This window comes from Felis catus, chromosome X (genome assembly GCF_018350175.1).
Source record: "Felis catus isolate Fca126 chromosome X, F.catus_Fca126_mat1.0, whole genome shotgun sequence".
NCBI classification, from domain to species: domain Eukaryota; kingdom Metazoa; phylum Chordata; class Mammalia; order Carnivora; family Felidae; genus Felis; species Felis catus.
Window position 1 is genome coordinate 102,915,903 of NC_058386.1, and position 6,000 is coordinate 102,921,902.

A 6,000-nucleotide genomic window follows, 5' to 3' on the forward strand; every position below is an offset into this window, starting at 1 on the left:
TAAATAGAACAGACAAACAAGGTTATACTGAGAAAGGTGACACTGAAAAATAGAGTTGAGAAAAAAAGAATTCCTGGAAAAAAGCATTCCAGGAAGAAGGAACAGTGAGTTTACAGATTCTGAGGCTATGATATGCTAATGTATTTTATGATAACATGAAGGCCATGTGGCCTGAATAAATAAGGGGGAATAGTAGAAGGAGATGTGATCAGGGAGGGAAATTAATATATATATATAACAGAAATAGAGATAAAATTTAAATTTTATAAATAAAATATATAGTTATATATACTATGTAGAGTTAAAAACAAATATAAATAAAATATAAAATATAAAAATTTATATAATTACAAATCTATTACATATAAACACTAATTCTAAATACATTTGGTGAGAATAATTAGGCTGTTTTCATGCCTCAAGCATCCAATTTACCTCTATTTGTTTAGGTTAAAGAAAGAAAATTCTGATTCACTCACATAAGTAGATTAAATAACAGACTTTTTAAAAATATCATGTCTTACAACCTTAGTATTGTTTTCAACTGATTTGATTTTTGTCTCCTAAGTATTTAAGTTAGATAAGAAAGAAATAAAAATTTTAATAAATACTGAAACCAATATGATGTAATACTTATTTTCTTTTTTTCCTTTCTTTCTTTCCTTTTTTTTTTTTTTATTTGAGATCAGGAGGCATTTTATTGACCTGATGGATAGGATATTCATCTACTTGCTCCACTGCAGATACTCCACCTACCCTCCCATGTCCTTTCACACAAGTGTATGAAGGGGGCCCTCTTATGGCAAAGACATTTTCAGTATTCCTCCAGGGACAGAACCAGGGACTTCCCTGAGTGTATTCTGAGACCTGGGCTCTGGCTTTCAGTGTTGTTTTGTATTTCTCTGTCATCTCCTTATGTAGGGGCACCAGGTCCAGGAAGGGGACCTGCCCTTCCACCTCACAGATGTAGGCCCCCAGGCAGTACTTTCAGGGGCCAAAGTGAGTCGGGTGAGAAAGCTGCTTTTCTGTTCCTCTTTATCAAGGGTTTCTTGGTTCTTCCCCAATATTTTTTGATATGCTCCATGATATCCTTATTACCCTTGGTCTTCACATCCGCGAGGACCTGCTACCCGGAATCCAGATAGAACTGCAGGAAGGGGGACAGTCTCATGTTCTTAAACACCATGATCTGCACTCAAGGGTTTTTGTACTGGATTTGAGATATGTTGAAAAACACAAATTTCCTGGCCTCCTCGCCCAGCTCCCCATGCGTCTTGTAGTTCACAGTCATGACCTTCACTGACTTTGAACACTATGCTACCCGGCTCAGGTACTGCAGGGTACAGTGGATCAGGAAGCAGCCCTTCCTGGGCATGGCGCTGGAGGTGTCGAGCCGCGGATCTAGCAGCAAGGAGAGACCCAGAACTGCAGACGCAGCCGACCCAGCAGACCTCACACCGCTTTGCTTCACCGCTGGTTTCCACTTCCTGCACAGATGCAGAGGAGATGCCTCCGGCGGCAGGCAGCCACTACTAGTGAATTAAACATGTGCTGAGCAGATGTTTCTGTGCTTTGCTGAGCATTTAATTGAGTGTGGCTTAGATACTCTATAGTCATAGATTGGCTTATATAATTTACTTTCATAATTGTAGATCAGACATTTTTTAAAGACCAGTTCAGCTCTGTAAACTTCTTAATCAATGGCACACTTACAAAATTTTCATGTATCTTCTAGAAATGTGAGGAACTCTTTTATTCTCAGTTCTGCGTAAAAAATGTGGCAATTTGACAACCCAAGTAAATGGGAGAGGGGTCTCAACAAGAAGTCAACATTTGGTATATTACATATTGGACTGTGCATTTTCCATTTATTGGTAAATTCATTAAGGCAAATAAAGACCACATTTAGGTCAACCATTTCTGGAATCTCTAAGCACTGTCAATCACAGTGAATTACTACTGAATTAGCATAGGTATTCATAGAAACTTTTATGGCTTTGATTTGGAATATATAAACCAATGAATAATTTAAGCTTAAATATCAACTTTTACCTGAATATAACACATAGAATAATAGAAAATATCAACTTTCACCTGAATACAACACATATAGTAATAGAAAATGGGGTTTACATTCAATTATCATTTTGAGGGTCCTCTACCTCCTAGGTCTAATTTTATAATCTGGGAAAAAAGTGACTCTCTTTATTAGGATACTGACATGTATTTCTACTGATATGTATATAGTAGACAATAAAATGACAGAATCTGTCAATCAAAGCTTGCAATGTGTTAATTTTGTTTCTTTCTGTTTCCTGCATCAATGTGATTTTATGTCATTGAAGATGTGTTTTAAAGTGTTTTTAAGGTATTTGCCACAGTACACTTTAGTTAATCAGTGATGAGCCATAGTCTTCCATTTTTTTTTTCTAAATTATTTTGTTTGGTGTGTGTGTGTGTGTGTGTGTGTGTGTGTGTGTGTGTAAGAACACAACCCACCAGTCTTGCTTTTTTATGGATGTAGAAGGTGCACTAAACCATCATATTTAAATATGTTTTGCTAATTGGCCATCCCTTTCATTTATATAATAGTAAAGAAAGAACAATAAACAAGTCATTTTCCTAACACAAGCATTTAATTTTCAATCAAGACACTAAAGTATGGTTTTAAAAGTACCCTTGAAATACAATCTCATTGCTTATTGAATAAACTATTATTAAAAGGAGATAGGCACTAATTAACTAAATAATGCTAGAAAGAAGCTGAATCCGGGCAATGGCAGTCAAAAAGAATTAACATGAAGCCAAAATGAAGAGATTTCAGATCCATTCAGACTTGTGTTTCATAGGCTTTGGAACTTTGGAAAATCAGTCATATCCTATTCAATAGTTTGATTGATTCTTGTAGACAATAATTAAAAAGGAATATTATGTAACACTTGTGTTAACACAATCATGTGATATTTACTGTCATTGAAATGGGTGGACTTTGTACTATATCCTCCCTAGAATCTGATTCATCTTTGAACACTATGACCACAAGACTAGAAATTGCTACCAGTTAGGAGTTTGAATGGAAACTATTTTTTTCCAGAGATATGACATCCACTCTTACCAACTGTACTTTTTCTCTGAGACCCATAACTATGCTTAAGAAGAAGTGAGATAAGTCAGAGAAAGACAACATTGTTTGAACTTACATGTGGAATCTAAAAAGGGTGTATTAAAAAAAAAAAGAGTAAAATGGTAGTTACCGGAGGCCAAGGGTGGGTGGGGGAATAGGAGAGATGTTTAAGAGTATAGACTTGCAACTAGTAAATAAGTCCTAGAGATCTAATGCATAGCATAGTGATTATAGACAACAATACTGTATTATGAATATCAAACTTAATAAGATACTTAGATTGTAATTATTATGGTCACAAAAAAGAAATGATAATTATGTGACATGATAGAGGTGTTAGCTAATGACAATAGTGGCAATCATATTGCAATATATAAATGTATCAAATGAACATGTAGTACACCTTAAGCTTATACAATATTATGTATCAAATATAATTCAATTTTTAAAAGTGGATAAGCATACGTACATACTTAGCAAATTTCAAAGAAATAGAATGCCTATGCATAGACATGGGCCTTCTGACATAAAAGTGTTATCAATGAGATTTTATGAGGAAATCATCTAATTTTTTTTTAATTTTCTTCAACGTTTATTTATTTTTGGGACAGAGAGAGACAGAGCATGAACGGGGGAGGGGCAGAGAGAGAGGGAGACACAGAATCGGAAACAGGCTCCAGGCTCTGAGCCATCAGCCCAGAGCCTGACGCGGGGCTCGAACTCACGGACCGCGAGATCGTGACCTGGCTGAAGTCGGACGCTTAACCGACTGCGCCACCCAGGCGCCCCTCATCTAATTTTAAAAATGTCTCTCTACAGTCACACATATGCATTAAACACCAATCCTAACATTTTTTAATAATAATCGAGTTGCCACCTTCTCTTTATATACTCAAGAATTTGGCCAACTTGATCTGGCCTTCTCCTATTAGATTTTACAATGTCACTTGGCCTCTTTTTATATATAGAAAATATTTTCAGGGACACGGCCTACATATAGAAAGAAACCAAGTGACAAGTGCAAAAAGATATATATATATATATATATATATATATATATATATATATATATATCCTACTGTCAAGACAGAAAGCAACACAAAAACATCAGTTTCCCTATGACTATCACCTAACATAGGAAGTTCCAATTCTACTTGCATCAGCAATTATGTTACAACTATTTAATGGTCACCAATATTTTAGTGATTGGTTTTAATCAAGCCAAATGTTTTTTGAGGCCATACGTGAAGGGTAATATAGTTTAGTGGTTTTAAAACATGGGGTCTAAAGTCATTTAGCTTTAATTTATAGCTCGACTCTGCCACTTACAGACCATGTGACCCTGGGCAAGTTAAATAACTTTTCTATGTCCCACATTCCTTGTCTATGATAAGGTACTGATAATAGAACTCTTGTGAGAATTAAAGGAGTTAACATATGTGCAATGTTTAACACATAGCCTGACATATACTAAACACTACATATAAGTTTTAAATGTTAACATTGTTTTGCACATATTTTGAATATAGAACTTTCATAGTAATTGGTTCATTTTTAAAGTAAGACCTGTATCAAAGGTATTTTCAACATAGATCTTGAAAAGTCTGCAAAGATCACAAGTGGAGGCTCCTTCTTGCATTCAGGTAAGCGAAGATTTATTTCTGTTGATGTTTTGCTTAAAGTTCTTCAGTGGTATGGCCTTATGACCTGAGGAGGTAGAACCTGGGTTTCTCACTTCTCAATAAAGGGACTCCTTCTTACACACTACATGGAAAGTGGGTGTAATCTGGGTTGGCACTAAACTCCCATCTGGGAAACAATCCTGGAAATAGAAGGTATAGCCAGAGCAATAAAAATGACATATCTGTTGTTTTACTTCCATAGTCATTAGAGGTGAAAATTCAAGCATAAAAGTAAATTTTCTGCCACTACAACAGTTTCGGATTCTATTTTTTGTCATAAAACTAATTAGGAATGGCAAAGAGCTGAGCCAGGATTTTTAGAGGAGAGTGAAAAAGATAAAGTTTGGTTCTTTTTGTTACCTATAAATTTGGGAACATTCTCCATTCGATTTATTGTCAAGCAACTGACAAATATATATTTCTTCTAAAGTTTTTAGGTTTTTCTCTTCTTATTTTTCCAGTTTTATTGAGAAATGATTAACATATGTCACTGTATAAGTTTAAGGAATATAGCATGATGATTTGATTTACATATGTTGTGAATGATTACCACAATAGATTCAGCTAACCTCCATCTTCTCATATAGATACAATAAAAAGAAAGGAAACAAAAAAGAAAAAAAGATAAAATGTATCCTTATGAGGAGAACTCATAGGAATTACTCCCTTAATTTTCTTATATATCATACAGCAGTGTTAGCTATAGTCATCATATTGTACATTCTATCCCTAGGGCTTATCTTGTAACTGCAAGTTTATATCTTTTGACCACATTCCTCCAATATCCACCCCTCACATTCCATCTCTAGTGACTACAAGCCTGATCTCTTTTTTTATGAGTTTCATTTTTTTATATTCCACACATGAGATCATACAATATTTATTATCTTTCTCTGTCTGAATTATTTCACTTAACATAATGCCTTGGAAGTCTATCCATGTTGTTACAAATGATAGGATGTTTTAGTTTTTTAAGGCTGAATAATATTCCATTGTATATATATGCCATGACTTCTTTATCCTTTCATCCACTGACACTTATATTGTTTCAATGTCTTTGCTATTGTAAATAACGCTGCTGTGAATGTAGGGGTACAGCAATCTTTTCAAGTTAGTGTTTTCATTTCCTTAGGATGCCCAAAAGTGGAATTGCTGAATCATACGGTAGTTCTGTTTTTTTATTTTTTCAGGATC

The 6,000-nt window shown here is 34.8% G+C and overlaps 1 pseudogene; it reads right to left on the reverse strand.

Annotated features, from left to right (window-relative positions):
- Nucleotides 1-675: 675 nt before the first annotated feature.
- Nucleotides 676-1,375, reverse strand: LOC101097218 (annotated as a pseudogene).
- Between the last annotated feature and the right edge of the window lie 4,625 nt (nt 1,376-6,000).